We start from the raw sequence: 16,950 nt of genomic DNA on the forward strand, positions 1-16,950 counted from the left end.
ACTTTTGTGTAAAGTGATACCTGCCCTGACTGTTTCGCTGGGACTTTTTCAGCTACACCTCTCGGAGAAAATGAGGCTCCTGAAACAGTGGTGATGAACAGTCTGGATTCCTCCCCCAGGGAATGTGGGATTTTGAATGAGGGCTACAAGCCTACATTTACCATCGCTTCAGGTCAAGCCCTCTTTACTTAACAAATATGTCTGTATTAAAAATGTGTGCTGTGTACCAAGCACTGCCCTCAGTGGTTCATAAGTATTAATTCACTTAATGCTCAGTTCTATAAAGCGAATACTATCGCTGCCCCGCATTTTACAGGTGGGAACACAGAAGCACAGAGAAGTTAAGTAACTTGCCCAAGAACACATAGCATGTAGGGGCAGGGCTGTGACATCACCTTGCTTTAGAGGGTTTTAAAAAATAAAGGAACTAGTAAAAAACAAAACAAAACTGGAATCAGGCTTCCTGTTCCATCTCTGTCACTTCACTTTCGATTTGTCCCCGTAAAGGGCATTCCTTTGCTGGGCCCGGTTTCCTCAGTTGTGAAAAGGGGAAGTTAGATCCGTGTTTCCCACAGGGTGGAGCAACTACTGGTGGAAAAAGAGATGATTCTGGGTAATACATGAATAAAGGTTTTCTTCATAGTTACACATTTATTCTCATGTATATTAGACACATAAATACATGATGGGTGGATAGATAGACAGACAGGTAGATAGATAATTGCCCCGAACCTGCAGTATCACAGACACTATTGATGCTTGGGATGGAACCAAAGAGGGCAGTCGCACCACAGTTTGGAACTGAGTCCAGGAAACAGAATCCTGAAGCTGACAAGGTAGGTCCCTGACACTCCCATGTCCCCACCCTGCCTGAGTCAGCGTGGGTGGGGTGGACCTGACTCTGCCTCCCCCACACCGAGGTGGACTTACGGCCCAGGCCTGGCCATGCTGATCGTCCTGCAAATGGGCACAGGATCTGAGAGAGCCAGCACGGCCTCCCTGGGGCTCTGCTGTAACAAGGGACAGCCCGGGCACTGCCAGGGTCATCTTGCTGCCACCTCAAGGGGATGGAGAAAGGACAGAGACACGGGGCCAGGGACTTCAGACAGAGGGCCTCGCAGTCCCCTCCGAGCTCAGAGCCACCTGGGCGGACGCCACATCGCCCTCCGGGCCTTCCCACACCCTGAGGTGCGCGCCTCGCTCTCCTTTGGATGCGGCGTCTGCCCCTCACTGGAGTTTCAGTGATCTCAGGTGTGAGATGTGGTCCCAGGACTCAGTGAGCTGCTGCTCTTCCCTGGTACCAGGTGGTGACAGCATTGTCTAAAAAGCCACAGCGACTTCGTGGGGAGGAAGGGGAGATAACAGTCACAGCCAGAGGCACGTCTCAGCTGAGTGTAGCGCTGAGTGGGGAAGAGAAGAGAGATGAACCTTGGGATTGACTTCCCTGGATACCTCCTCTGTCATACGGGCGTGACAATGCCTCCTTGGGAAGGCTGTCCTGGGGGAAGTGGCCCAGCACAAGACACCTGTCTGATGAAGTGTCCTGACAACTGCGGCAGTTCCTGCAGTGTGCTGGTGTTTTATGTAAGTCATTATACTGAACAGGATCCTCACAACCATGCTCTGCTTTAAAGTCATCATCCCTGTTTTGCAGAGAAACTGGGATTCAGAGAGGCTAGGTGCTTGGGTGCCTTGAAGGAACCTTCCGAGATCTGGAAGTATGATCCCAAAGAGGCTGTCGTCAGAGGCACAGGGGTGGGAAGACCACAGCAGCGGCAAAGAAGTAAGCCAAGACAGCAGAGTAAATTCCCCCAGAGATCTTCCTATATCCTGCCCACCCTGGAAAGTTCCTTGTGAAATCCTGGGGCCAAGGCTTGGAGGAGAATCAGCTTCAGGGAACAAAGGTGTAGAATAATCCAGCAAAGCACCTAGTCCCGATGCATCAGGAGGAGCTGACATTAATACACGACCACAGATCCCAGATGTTGTTATGGTTGGATTACATGGACTTGGAAAGTTCGGGCATGAAATGCCTGAACGATAACAATAGAAAACAGATCAAAAGGCCCAAGAAAGAAATCAGGAGAAATGAAAAACAGAAGGAACTGCAGGGGAAGATGAAAGCGGAGAATTACAATTTGACACCAAAGTGGGGCCGGTGTTTAAGGTTTGGCTGGCAGCTGACCCATATCCAGATGAGACTTTTTGCAGCATTATTGGAGGTATGAAATTACTATCTTTGAGCTGTTTTGTAGACTTCTGAGACCTCAGGGTCAAAGGAGTTGCCTGACAGTCTCCTAGACTCACTCTCCCCTTGAAATCATCTTAGAGGTGATCTGTGCCTAAATCTGCACAGACCCTGTCACAGTCGGCTTCCCCACCAAGACTAGGATGTCTGCAAGGTATAAAGTGGGTTGAAGATACAATCCCTCCGGCCACAGTCTCCTAGGAGTCTCACTGGTCCATGAATCACAACACTCTCAGTCTCCCAGTTCAGATCCTAGAGAACCCAATTCACACAGACTTAAGCAAGAGAAGAAATACATTGGCTCAGATAACTGAAAAGTTGCAAGTATCTTCCTTCAGGTATGGTTTGATTCAGGAGTTCAAAAGATGTCATCGGGATTCAGTCTCCCTGTTCCACTCCACATTTGCTTTGTTCTCAGGCTTCATGGGGACACATGATGGCAAATTTCAAGTCTATAGCCTCCCAGGTTTGAGCCCAACAAAGCTCTCTCTGAAAAAGTCTCCCTACCAAAAAGTCCCAGCAAAAGACTCTTCAGGACCCACTGGCTCTAGTCAGGTCATGTGCTCCTCGCAGTGGCAAGAGGAATATGATGCTCTGAGTGGCCAGGCCTGAGTCACATGCCCACGCCTAGAGCGGGTAGTAAAGTCAACATCATCCCCTAGGCTGAGAACTGAGACAAATGCTCCCCCTGAAAAAGTGGGGCCCCATCATCAGGAGAAGGTAAATGGGTGCTGGAAATCAAAACCAGTGGGTGTCAATGATTCCCCTTCCCAGCTCTGTCCCTTGCCTATGTCTCCCTGCTGCCACTTTCTCCACTCATGACAGAACAGGAAATACCAGCATTATTACCTGGTCCCTAAATATCAATGCCATATGTAGCCCACATAAGAACCACTCATTAATCCCTACTTTGGTCATGCAGGGTCCTAGGCCCTGGGGGACACAGAGGGTACCCACGACCTGTTTCTTTTCACCAAGAAATCCCCTCTAGTAAGGTTTAGGAGAACGTTGGACTGAAGGGAGAAATACCAATCTAAAATTTCCCATGAAACATTTTGGTTTTTTAATGAAGTCTCCTTGAGAAGAGACCTGCCTTACCCCCATCTCATACCCCAATTTTTAACCAATGACTGGACAGTTATTAACACACATTTGCATTTATTTTTGCCTTTGACTCGCAATATCTCTAGGAGCTATCCTTATCTGGCATTTTATGGATAAAGGAGAAAAACTCAGAGAGGCTGGCCAGCTTACATGGGGTCATGTAGCTAACAGGTGATCATGCCCCGATAGCCAGCCTGCTCCTTCACCCCGTCCCAAGCTACACGAACCCACCAGATGTCAAAAATTTTGTCCCTCATGCTGGACACACAGGAGGCTGGAGGTCTGATGCCAGGTTGTGCCAGGACAGAAGAGCCAGGAGGCGCTGAGGCCCATGTTGTGCTCTGTACACTCAAGCCACGTGTGAAGGCAGAAGGGCACAGCCATCGGCAATGCCGTGTGATAAAGGCCAGGTTTAAGAAGTCACGACCAGCTCTGGAGGCTGGGAGGCAAACACCTGGAAGGCTCTCAGGAAGAGGAGGCCCAGGAGAGAGAATGTGGGGACTGTTTTGTACCTGGGTTGGGAATGGCAAACATGTTTGAGTTAGCTAATGAGAGCTGACATTTACTGAAGGGGTCTCTCATCTGACACGGGTCTAAAGGCTTTACACGGGCGACCTCAGGTGGTCCAGACAACAGCTTGCGACATGGCGGCTCCTGTTACCGTCTCTGTTTCGGAGAGGACGCAGAGACACACTGAGGAGAAGTAACCTGCCCCAGGTAGCACCGCCAACAAGGGGCAGAGCCAGGCCGGAAGCCCAGAGTTGTCTGCCTCAAGGCCAGCGCTTTAAACCGCATGTAACACTTTATTGCCATAAAGGTAATAACTCATTTCCATCTATTAACACATTTTTTCAGTGTTCCCGATCACCTGTTTACGCCTCTGTTTTTCAGATTCTCCTTTGAACAGGCCGTAACAGCCTACCGGAGCTCCCTCGTTTGTGAGTTAGGGAAACCCTCCGACATGTCTGTGCCACCTTCGCTCGACCATCACAGTGTTACCCTCTGGAGACTCACCTTTTAAGAGCTGGCATGGAAAGATGTTTATGCCACAGATCAAGGATCAGCAAGCTATGGACTGCGGGCCAAATCTGGCCTGCGGCCTGTTTTTATAAATAAAGTTTTATTGGAACATAGGCACAGTCATGGCAGAGTTGAGTAGTTGCAACAGAAACCGTAGCGTGTGCAAAGCAAAATATGTTTACTGTTGGGGCCTTTCACAGAAAAAGTTTACTCTGACCCCTGGTATACGTGAGAAATAAAATCACCTGAAATAGGGTTCCAAAAATGTATTTTATGTGCATGTACCTATGAAAGTCTGGGAGGACACACAACAGAATGTGACCGAGGAACCATTCTTGATCTGAACATCTTGTCTTCATATCCTGTCACCAGTCATGGCAAAAGTTCTCTTTAGTATTAAGGGGAAGTCCAACCCCGGAAAGGATTGTTATAAGACATTTCATATAAAATTATTCATTCAAAAATATTCAGGAAAGCTACATGGGATGGTGGGCTGTGAATGTAGTGTCCAGTTTCTGCTGGCTTACCCAGGACCTCCCCAGTGTTAAAACTGGAAGCCCCACACCACACAACCCACTCAGTCCCAGGCAAACCGGGACGACTGGTCACCCGAACCGGAAATCCCATTATCCTGGCTTGGAACTTAGCTCTGCTACTCACCGGCCATGTGGGCACCCAGGAGAGGACCATTTACCCTCTTTAAGCCTCTCTTAGCTTCCCTGCAAACATACACAACCCCCTGTTCTGCAGATCCCATTATAAAGATGAAGGGAGGTTAGCATATGAGCTTGTGCTTAGTAAACCACGGCAGTCAACACAAAGGGTTAATATCACCTTGTCCCCACAACAGCATTACCCATCGGCTAGGCTTTGTGTGACAATAAAGAACCTAAAGAGGAGGAGAGAACGGTGATCTGGCAGGTGGTCCTATAATTCTAAGGTGACTATATGATTTGTTGTCCAAATCAGGATAGTGTTGACTGTGAAACTCAGTCACGCTGGGAAAACAACAGGACAGTTCCAGGTGATCCAGGACTAAGGCTCACCTGGTCATGGACCACAAAATGACTTGGGAGCAGGGCTGGCTTCATGGATGTGCACCTTGTACCATCACACAGGGTTCAACGATCTTGCTGTCACTGTCTTGAAATTCTTAATAGCCTTTAAACAAGGGACTCCGCGCTCTCATGCCGCACTAACCCTGTACTTCATGCAACTGGTCTTGGGAAAATCCTACCGTGCAGCCAGGAGAGATGGTGGGACCAATGAAACCCCTCCCAGGACAAGGACCCCCTAGGACAAAGTCTGGGTTTCCACCCCAGCAGGTTCAAATCCCCCGGACTTAAAAATAGCAGCACGTAACAGGGTAAAGGGTGGAGCCCGGGGTCCCTGAGCTGCCAAGTTACGCCGCTCTGCCCGCTCCGAGCAGGTGGTGACCTGCAGCGAGAAGCCAGCCAGCACAAGCTCGGAGGTGTTCCCCAGGAATGACCTCACTCCTTTTTGAACTCTGGTTATGTCCTTGGCCAACAGCCTGGCAGAGGCTTGGGCAACAGAGCAGCTGGATAGAACCCCTAGAGGGCATTTGAGTGTTAGTCATCCTGCGCAGTTAAACCTACTGATCTGGCAACCCCCAGCCCTGCTAATGGTTGCGAATGCCATTTACGGGGCTTTCAAGGGCAATAACTGTAAAATCCAGTTCTCTGTCGTAACAAACCAGAACAAAGCCGGGCGGCCCGGCCAGAGGACTGCAGCTGCTCGAACAGTGAATAAGAAGTGGATCCAAGACTCTGGGGTGAAAAGACGGCAGAGAGCCAACCTGAGGACAAACTCCTCCAGCCTGATTTTGGACAGAGGCTGGGTGGGGGCAGTGGAGACCCCTGTTGCCAGGTCATGCCTCCCAGGGCCCCGCCGTTCCCATTACTCACAACTGCATTTTTCCACCTCGGCGCCATTGACATTGGGGGCTGGATGATTCTTTGTCGTGGGGGTCTGTCCTGTGCATTGTAGGGTGTTTACCGTCATCCCTGACCTCTCTCCACCAGATGCCACCAGCACCCCTCCCCTCACAGCTGTGACAATGCCACAATGTGCCCGGACCTTACCAAATGTCTCCTGGGGAAGCAAAACTGACTCTTTTTGAGAACCTCTGGTTTATGGCATTGAGAGGAGCCACATTAAAGGGTGCCTGTGAGGGTCTTATGAGTTTAGTTTGTAATTGTTAATGAACTTAGAACACTGCCTGGCAGTGGAAGCACTCTGTAAGTGTTAAATAGAGAGAATGCCGTAGCCCTGCTCCGACACCTCCCTGCCCGGTGACGGTGTCTATCACACTGCAGGCAATCACACTGCATGCTCTGGGGCCTGTGTGGCCCCCACCTCGACCTATGGTTCACACCTCCACTCGAGACTCCGTCACTTGCTACAGAGCAAGTGTCTTCACCTTTCTGTGCATCAGTGTTCCCAGATGAAAAGTGAGGGTAGCCACTGCGCTCCTCTCACGGGTTGTTCTGAAGATTACCTGTGGGCATGTGGAAAAGGCCCTTGCCACAGGGGCCGGCCCAGGACCATTAGGGGCTGTTATCACTGCCCAACAGCGCCACGGGCATTAAACACACATATGGATGTGTGTGCTTAAGACTGCCCACTGGCCTCCAAAAACCAATCAGGGATTTTTCTTTTTCTTTTCTCTCCTCTCTCTCTTTTTTAAAAATAGGGATAGTGAGAGAATGGTAGGCTGGATCCTACTATGAAATGCCCACCTTATCTTATTCTAGATATTGCAAAGGTAACCTTGTGTTTCTAGAAGCCCCTGCTGCTCCTTCATGGAAGTGGGCGTAGGGGTCGGGGGGTGGGGGATAGGCCGCTCCTGTCCTCTGAATTTGATGGGGGTGCCCAAAAGTAGGGGGAGGCAAATGCCCAGGTTTGCCCAGGACTGAAGAGGCTCCTGGGAGGCTAAAATCCAGAAGCCCTGGGCCAATCAGGATGAGCCAGTGGCACTGGCCGGCAGTTTGGGATTCCAAGGAAGCTCCTGCTGGAAGGGCAGCCCCACCAGCTCAAGTGATTCTTCATTGTCTGAAACCCTGTTTCCAGAAGGAGACGTGAAATGGGGGGCAGAGAGACCCCTGTCCCACTGTGTCCCCACTCTGCTGAAAGCAAGGCCCTGGTCCCCAACTCAGCCCCCACTGCTGCAGGGGTATGGGCACCACGCCCGGATCCTGTCTCGCTCTCACTCTGCCCCTTCTTTGTGTCCCTGGGTCTGGCAGTGACACTACCCCCTGGGTGGGCCCAGAGCCTGTCGTCAAGGGGACACTGCCCTAGCCCGGGCCCCAGCCACCCCTTCTTGTCCCGCCTGCACCAGGGCCCCCTGCGCTTGTGCCCATAGGCAGTGCTTCCACCTGTGTGGTCCCCAACACTGTCTCTCTCTTCTTGAAAGGAATTGCTGAAACCAAGCCTCAGTGACTTCCCAGGATTCTTGCACCTCCTCCCAAACCGTGCAGAGAACACACCTGTGGGCGAGGGCAGCAATTCCTGTCACCGTCCCTAAAGGATCAGAACTGAAACCCAGTGGCTATTGTGAACCCTGAGGGCCATTGCCACTTCAAACATGTGGGGTCTGACTCACCCCCCTGGTCCGGAGGGGATGGCACTTGGATTCACGGGAAATCAAATAGCTCCAAATGGGCCACAGGGAACCAACCTGGGGCAAAGACACCGGTGGGACGGATTCCAAGCAGCCCCCACAGAGGCAAGGGAGGAAATCGTACTGAGCCCAGAATTTTGAATCATGCCATAGATGCGGGGCCACCAAGGAAAAGGAAAGACAGGCCAAGCCACCCCTCCCCTCCTGCCAGTCAGCCAGGTAATATGATCTGGGAAGGAAACCGAGCAGAGGTGGAAAGGCTGCCCGGAAACGTGGGCTTTTGTCAGCGTGAATTTGTTGGCACGTGAATGCAGTGTGGATGGAAAGCAAGTCTGTCTGTTCCAAGAAGGGGTCCCCACAGCAGCCAGTTCCCAAATGCAGATACCTCTGCAGATGGACCCCAGTCTCAGCGCGGCTCTCCCGCAGAGCAGCTCTAACACCACGGTGCCAAACCCTTCACAGGGACTGGGTGCTTAATAATGGCTCATTAGGCTTTTCCTGGAGGTAATTTGCATCTTGTCTGAGCCTCTGCTTTTCAGGCATTTTTCTGCTGTGGCTCTAGGCTTTTTTTTTTTTAATGAAACCTGTTTAATACTCATCCTTATTCTCCAACATGCCTTAGATCAGTACCTAAAACTTGAAGCTAGTTTTCTCCCCCAAAACAATGAAGAAATTACCTGGCCCCAGTCCCTACTGATCTTTCTTGCTCTCCTGCAGTTGAAAAGTGCCTTTTGTGGGAGAATTTTAAAAATAATTACCACCAAATACTTCAAGTGGAATTCAGATTGGAGCCCAGTGCACTTTTCATGCTTTCGTGACATTCTTGTTCAGGAATGAATCTTTTATGAAAGGTCTATTTTAAGTTGCACCTTCCTGAACCTTATTTTTGTCTCAGAAAGGAAAAGGCAGAGGCGGAAGCTGAAGTCTCCCAGTTCCCCGGAAGCTTCCCCTGGCTCTGGGCGGAGGCGGTGGGCTCCGCGCGGAGCAGGTGTTGGCTTTGCACTCAGGCCCCCTCTTCCCGCCAGCCACCGACCCCCACCCCGCCCCCACTGCCCAATCAGACTGTTTAGTTCAACTAAACACAACCCCCTGAGAATTTAAGCGTGTGCTTTCTCCCACTCGTCCCTGGAAGTGGAGAATCCTCTTTGATCTCAGGCGCCAGCTGCTGACCAGTCAAATCTCTCACCTTTGCCAGGGAACCCCGCCTTCTAATTCCCAAAGCCTCTCCGCCGGAGGCAGATTCCAGGACAGGGAGTTGTTTTTCCAGGTGTGGGGGAGGGTTCCCACCGAGCCTTTTTCTCCCCTCTCTCGTTCATTCCATAGATTTTATTTTTTTTTACTAAGACTTCTGTTAAGAAGCCCCCCCCCCCCCAAAACTTGGAAATAAGACAAGGAGATTGCTTCCTGTCCTTTCCAGGTCGCACTGGAGCCCTGTGGAACCAGCCGCCCCATCCCAGACTGGACACGTGGGGAAGGGTCAGTGGCGGGGCCGAGGAGGTACACCTGTGAGGTGCTGCGGAAGGAGGACTTGGGCAAGAGAGAAACTGGCTGGCAGAGGGGTCGCCTCGGAGACCTCGGCCTCAGAGAAAGCTCTGGAGCTGGGGTGGTCCTCAGCGTTGCCCCAGCTGGAGGCAAGCGGACCAGGCTCTGGAACACCTGGTCCAGACCACCCAGGGTGGCCACGGGCAGGTGAAAGCTTTGGGGAGGCAGTTCCTTCCATCTCAGGCAGTTCCCCACGAGGGACAGAGCTGATGGCCCAGCGGCCGGGGCACAGTGCTGGGCCCTGAAGGTGGAACGTGAGCAATACCAGAGGGTCATTGGATAGGAAGTCATTCTGGTTTCTTATTTATCATTGATTAAGACCCAGACTCGAGATGCTGACTTACAGGAAATTAATAAGTGGCCAAGGACGTTTGTTCTGTAGAGGTGTAAAGGACTCCCGTCTGGTAGAGAAGATAGCTGTGAAGGGGACAGTTGTATTGCTCTGTAGGACAACAACCAACCTTGAATCCAACTTGGCCAAGTCACTTCCATAGTTTTGCCTTCAGCGATGACATCTCCTGTATGTCACCATCCTGCGGGTCCCCTCGCTCAGGAATTAAATGCACCTTTGACCCACACAGGGCTGGGACTAAGGGGCAGTGGGAGGGGCTGCTAGTGAATGGCCTTTGCCCTAGTCCAGGTCCTACAGCCACGCCCACTATATTAGGCTGAGTCACGTTTTTACTTTTTAGAAAGTTAAACTCTGACACCTCTGAGCGCCTCCTATATGGATGGTGTTGATCCCACCACGTTCTGGTTATTTGATGGGTCTGTATCTCAGTCCAGAGTGGTCAGAAGCAAACAAGTGTCTACTGTGTCCAATGCAGTGTCTGAGACAAAACGGTAAAGCTGGGAGTCTGTATGGTGAGGCAGGGAGGATCTAGGGCCCTGGGTTCGAATCTGCTCCTTACTGGTAGTCATGTGCTCCTGGGCAAATGACTGAAACTCTCAAGCCTCCGCTCGCATGTCCTATAATGAGGCCAATAGCAGTAATTTCCTCGGGGAGGTAAGGCATGTAAGGTGCTCTGTCCAGGCACAGCCATGTAACAAGGGTTCAACAAACAGCAGATGTTATCACTGGCCGTTCTTTCTCCATTAAATGTTAGGTGAAACACCTAACATTTATCGGTTTGGCCATTTTTAAGGGTGCAGCTCAGTGGCATCTTGTGTATGCACACTGCTGTACTGCCACCACCACTACCCTTTTCCAGAGCCTTTTCATCCCTGCCCCTCTGTCCCCCTGGCCCCCCTAACTGAAACCTTGTCCCCATGAGACAGGAGCTTACATCCCCCTGCCCCAGGCCCTGGGAACCCCTGGGCTACTTCCTGTCCTCTGAATTTGACAGCTCTCAGGACCTCCCAGGGGTGGGATCCCACAGTACAGGGTGTGGCCAAGTAGGTTTACAGTCGTTCATATGGAAAACAATGCAATAATTAAGAAATAATACAAGGATAAACTCTGTTTTGTGTTCTCACAACTGTAAACCTACTGTTGCCATGCCCTGTATTTGCTCCTTGTGTCTGATTTATGTCACTTAGCATAATGTACTCAAGGTTCATCCACACTGCAGCGTGTGTCAATCTTATCCCTGTTAAGGCTGAATGTTAATGTCCCATTGGATGCACATACCATTTTTGTCCAGTTGGGCTGGTTCCACCTTTGGGCTATGGTGACTTACGCTGCTATATACACAGGTATAAATATCTGTTTGAGTCTTTGCTTTTCATGATTTTGGGAATGTACCCAGAAATGGAATTACTGGATCACGTGGTTATTCCATGTTTAATATTTGGAGGAACCGCCATACTGTTTTCCCAGAGTGGCGGCACCATTTTACGTTCCCACCAGCAGTGCATGCAAGTTCCAATTTCTCAACATCCTCATCGCCATCTGTCACCTTCTGTAACTGCCATTCTAATAGGTGTGATATAGTGTCTTCTTGTGGTTTTGATTTGCATTTTACTAATGATCAGTGAGGTTAACCATCTCTCTGTATTCTTACTGGCCACCTGTGTATCTTCTTTGGAGAAAATCTATTCAAGTCTTTTGCCTATTTTTTAAGCCTGGTTGTTTGTTTGGTTTTGTTGTTGAGTTGCGGGAGTACTAGCTATTCTTACGAAGAGGAAATCTAATCTGTGTCCTCCCAGCGCACACACACCCCAGGCCATGTGATAGAGTCAGGGCGATGGGACAGATCTGAAACTCGAAGCAAACAAGTGCCACAGCAGCGCACAGACTCTCCTGGAAAACAGCCACTTGGGTCAGGAGTGCTGGCTGCACTCGCAGGCAGGACACTCCGACCAGTCCCCAGCACACAGGACACTGGCTTCTTGAGTGTACAACACTCTAACCCTGTGTGATAAGTAGCCACAGATGAAGCAATTCAAATACCAAGACAACTCGGCTCACCGCCCACCCACCAGGAGAGGTCTTGGTCTTTGCACTCCGGCCTCCACTGGGCTCATTGATCTCATCTGGCAGAGGAGCTGAGCTAACTGGGGCCTGTCCTTCTCACCCTACCCAATGCCAAGGCGATGAAGGAGCCAGCGACCAGGAATGTCTGAGCTTAAAATAGAGAGGCCCGGTGCCAAGACCTAGGCTTTCCTTTGTGTTAAGTATAGCACCCTGAGTTCTTCTAAGTCTAGTCGGGTTTCTTTGGGCTGTGCATGTAGCTCAGTGCCTGGAACATTCAAAGGGATTCACAAAAAGTTGGGTGGAACCTGATGGCCCTAGGTAAGACCTGGGAACAGCCCAGAGGAAAGGGCCTGGTCCCTTTACAGGAAAAGTCAAAGTACCCCCTTTCTGAATCTGACACACTTTCACACACATCTGAAATAATATCTATGATGAAGCAGTGGACCAAACATTGCATCTGTATTCGTTTGCTAGGGCTGCCATAACAAATTACCATAGACTGGGTGGCTTGCACACCAATAATTTATTGTTCTGGAGACCAGAAAGCCAAGGTCAAGGTGTTAACATGGCCAGTTGCTTTCATGAAGAAATCTATTTCATGTCTCCCCCATTCTGGTGATTGGCTGGCAACCTCTGGCATTCCTTGGCTTCTGTGGCATCACCATGATCTCTGCCTTCATCCTCACATGGTGTTCCCCCCATACCTCTGTGTCTTTACATGGCCATCTTCTTTTAAGGGCACCAGTCATATAAACCTAAGGGCTATTTCTTAACCCAGTATGACATCATCCCCACTTCACTAGTCACATCTGCAGGACCCTATTCCCAAATAAGATCACATTCTGAAGTAGCAGGGGTTAGAACATCAACATATGAATCTGGAGGCAACATAGTCAACCCATAATAGCATCTGAAATCTTTATTAGTCACCTCCTTTTATTCTGAAAAGCTACAAAATAGCGGTGGTATCATTTCTTAAATAATGCTGGGGAGAGAAGCTGTCCTATCATCTGGACCATCTTCGACCCTGAGCACCAGCCTTATAGAAAAGGTAGCAGCACAGGTCTGAGAGTCAGACTGGCCTTTCCTTGAAGCCAAGCTTTATAATTTCCTTTCTGGGTGACCTAGAACTTATTATGTAATCTTTCTGATGATTGGTTTTCTCATTTTTATAAAGGGGATGAAGTGAGTCCAATGGCTGAGTTGTTGAGACAAAGAAGGTAAAATATAGTGTCTAATCTATTATAAAAGCTTATACATATCAGTGCTGTATAATGCTAATGGCCACCTTTTTTCATAGTACTAGAGATCCCAGTTTTCAGCTGGGCTTGTAGCCACCCAGCTTCCCCTTGCTGCTAAGAGTGGGTCCTGTGACCAAACTTGGCCCATGGCATCTAGGCAGAAGTATCATCACTAAGAGAATGCTGGTGTACACTCAGCCTTTCTTCTTCATCTCATCCATTTTCCTGCTGCTCACAGACATGACGGCTGGAGCTGGCACCTCAGACCACCAGGTGACATTGGGACTGGAGAGCATACTTGGTGCACCAATAGGATTGAAGGGGCCTAAATCCACCAGGGCTTCCTAGAGCAGAGCCCCCAGATCAAGCCTGGACCATCTGCCTCTGGACTTTTATGGAAGAGAGGAAATAAATGGCATCTTGTTTAAGTTACTGCTACTTGAGGTCTCTTTACTTGCAGCTGAACCTACTCCTAACTGATACAGTTGGAATTTCCTGGCTCAGAATAAGGAACCATTACATATTTGTTGGACTGAATTACGTCGGTGCTGATGCCGGGTGCCCTAAGGCATTCATTCATATTCACAAGCATTCATTGCTAGACTCTTCCTAGCCTTTGGGGTTGCATGTTTTACTGCTGGACAGGAGATGGGCAGGCACTTCATTCCTTTGACCCCATGTCCCTGTGTAGATAGTGGCATGTCTGTAACTCAGAATAAAACCCTTGCTACCGTCTGTGCACAGCAGAGCATATTACTGAAGACACATGGGGTAGTTTGTTGCATCTGTAGCACACTGAGGGTGGGTGAGAAGTGTGGAGGGAAAGGAGGAGAAAAAAGCAAAGTGGTTTCCTGAGCCCCTGCTCATTTTGCTTTCTCTTCCGCTCTCCCAGGAACAACAGGGCTACCATTCTTGAGCACAGTTGATTTACGTGATTAGCAACCCTGCAAGCCAGGGAACACTTCTCCCATTGGGCAGATGGTGTCTGACAGTTTGCTCAAGGCTCACAGCTGTGCCACCACAGAACCAGGATCTGAGTCTGCTGGGTTCCAAAGCCTGAGCTCTCCCCCAAACCATATCCAACTGCCCACATCCCTGCGTTAACCTTGCTGCTGCAAAAACAGTACAATCCCAGGCCTACATCAAGTTGTTCCTGAGTGCTGTGCATGTGAGAGCCCACCACAATCCAGTGCACGGGAGTGTCGGGGAGATCGAGGTACAAATTGCTGCTCCCCCTCTCAGTGGCTCTGTGACCTTGGGTAGATTCCTTGGCCTCTTGATATTCATTTCCTCCTTTGCAAACAGTAGAAACCCCCATCTCAAGTGTTTCCCAAGAAGACTAAATTGGAGCCAATGTGATAACTTATATAAAGTGTCCAGCAGAAGAAGGAGCTCAATAAATACAAATAGTAGCTCTCTTCCCTTTAGCTTTATCTAGAAATCCTATCTAGTAAAATAGGGAGGAAGGGTGGGGGGGGCCTGGCTGGTGTGGCTCAGTGCATTGAGTGCTGGCCTGCAAACCAAAGCATTGCTGGTTTGATTCCGTCAGGGCACATGCCTGGGTTACAGGCCAGGTCCCCAGGATGGGGCACATGAGAGGCAACCACACATTGATGCTTACCTCTCTCTCTTTCTCCTTCCCTTCCCCTCTCTCTAAAAATAAGTAAATAAAATCTTTTTTTAAATGTGGGGGAAAAATCTAAACTCTCCTTCTAAATCCCAAGCCCTCCCACCTCTCACCTGGAAAACTGATAGAATTGATGGAGATGAGGTAGAAAATCAGAAGACTAGGAACCAAGCCTGTCTCAGCCAGTTACTCAGGGTGACCTCGGGCAAGACACATAACCTCTCTGAACACCCAATGCGATTGCTCACATGAAAGAATTTTATGAATTATAAAGCTAGGCAAACAAAGATGGCGGCACAATGCTCAGAGGCAGTCCAGAGACAGAAGCCATCACTGCACATGTTTTCTTTTCAGAGGGCTGTTGGACAAAGGCCTCCCTTCCACAAAAGACTGGGGACGGCAGTTTGGTTAATGGTCCTTCACCCAGAGGCCAAAAGGTGAAAGGTCACCTTGAGGCCTTGTCTACCAGGGGGACTCCCGCTGAGGGGTCTGGGGGCTGGCTGCCCCTGTGAGGCCCAGAGCAACTGGCTCTCTAACCAAAGAAAGGGACACTTTGTTTTCAAGATTCTAGGGAAGCTGAGAGAGGAGGAGGGTACAAGGCTGAAGCTGCCAGGATTTTCTCCGGCTTCCTGACCAAACGCTGGACACTCAGTTGCTCCCTCAGTGATGTCTGCTATTACTACTCCCAGGTAACATGGACTGAGCACTGTGCAAGTCCCAGCAGCGTGCTGAGAAAGCACTGTCTCTCCGAACCCTCACAACAATCCGGGGTAAGGCTGAACTACCTTAACACCCCTATTCAGCTGACCTGGTGACTGAGGTTGGAGGTGTGACCCTGCATGACCCAGAGTTACTTTGTCTGAGGATCACAAATGTGAACCCCGGACTGCCGAGCTCCAGAGGTCATGCCTGTACCCACCACGCCACAGCCGAGGGTGATTTCCATAGTGGACAAAGGAAGGGTATTCTGGGTAGAGGGGTATCGTCCCACGCACCGTGCCCTGCCCACCACCCCACCTCAGGGGAGTCCAGCTGTCAGGGGAGGAATGAGACACACAGGTACATGCTGGATGTGAAGCCAAACCACACTGGTGGCAGCTGGCTGACCTCCTCACTCCTTACCTGCTGAGGATATTTTAGGAGGAAGCTGGTATTCGTCTCATTTGGAAGCCCCCATCTCGGGCCTGCGGCCACGGGAACACTCAGCCTTCAGAGATCCCTCCAAGCCCAGGAACTGCCCAGGAGGCCAAACACTACCATCCAGATGTGCCCATCAATGCCAAAGGCTGCCACCTTTGTCCAGCTAGAGCCACCCAGGCCGGGCCCAGCTGCCTCTGGAAGGAACTCTGCTGGGGGAAGCGAGAGACACGTTCCTGCCACTCTGCCCCAGGGAACCTGGAATTCAGCCTCTTTCCACTCTGCTGCCCTCTGCTCGGCAGGGTACATGCTTCCTCCAGGAAGGGCCTGGAAACCCCAGAGCCAAACTCTCCTAGCTCCCTCCCTCCTGAGCCAGTCAGCATTCTGGACCGTGCAGGGTCGCCAAAGTGCCCTGGCTCGCTTTTGAAAGTGCCTGGGGAGCTTTTGATCCCTGCCAAAAAAAGGGCATTTATTATCAGAGACTGTTTGTTCCAGGTTTTAGTGTCCTCAGGAGACAGAGTGAATTCTCTCTGCAGATGAAGGAGCTTCAAAATAGAAAAATCAGAGGGTGGGGTTAGGTGCTGGGCAGAAAGTGACATGTGTCACCCAGAAGAGAAGGGACTTTGAAACTCGTGGTGGCTGCAGGGGACCTGGAGGCCTGTACAGCCTGGCTGACCAGCTCACGCCAACCAGCAGGTGAGGACAGGAACAGCAGAGCCCAGTGGGCACTGCAGCCCCCCTCCCTCAGTGTGGTGACCACAGTTTGTCTGTCCGTGGTCTGCCGTCCTCACTCCTCTCCTCTCTGCTCTGTCATCCATAAAGACCTTCTCTTAGCATTCGCTGGGGGACAGGACCACAAGGGGACATCACTGACGCCTGTGCACCCACCCTACCACCCCCCAGAGAAATCCCTGAGGCTGATTTTAGAACCCAGCCACCTTCCCCTGGTAGAAGGCATTGCTTGTTTTCCCCTCG

General features: G+C 50.5%; 1 long non-coding RNA gene across 1 annotated transcript in view; it reads right to left on the reverse strand.

Annotated features, from left to right (window-relative positions):
• The window catches only part of LOC123817367, a 52,749-nt gene extending 36,425 nt beyond the window's left edge, over positions 1-16,324 (reverse strand). The window contains exon 1 of the long non-coding RNA XR_006785406.1: positions 15,961-16,324. This is a non-coding gene — a long non-coding RNA (uncharacterized LOC123817367). The remainder of the gene's footprint in view (positions 1-15,960) is intronic.
• Between the last annotated feature and the right edge of the window lie 626 nt (positions 16,325-16,950).

This window comes from Phyllostomus hastatus, unplaced genomic scaffold (assembly GCF_019186645.2).
Source record: "Phyllostomus hastatus isolate PE091 unplaced genomic scaffold, TTU_PhHast_1.1 phas_contig_210, whole genome shotgun sequence".
Lineage (NCBI taxonomy): Eukaryota > Metazoa > Chordata > Mammalia > Chiroptera > Phyllostomidae > Phyllostomus > Phyllostomus hastatus.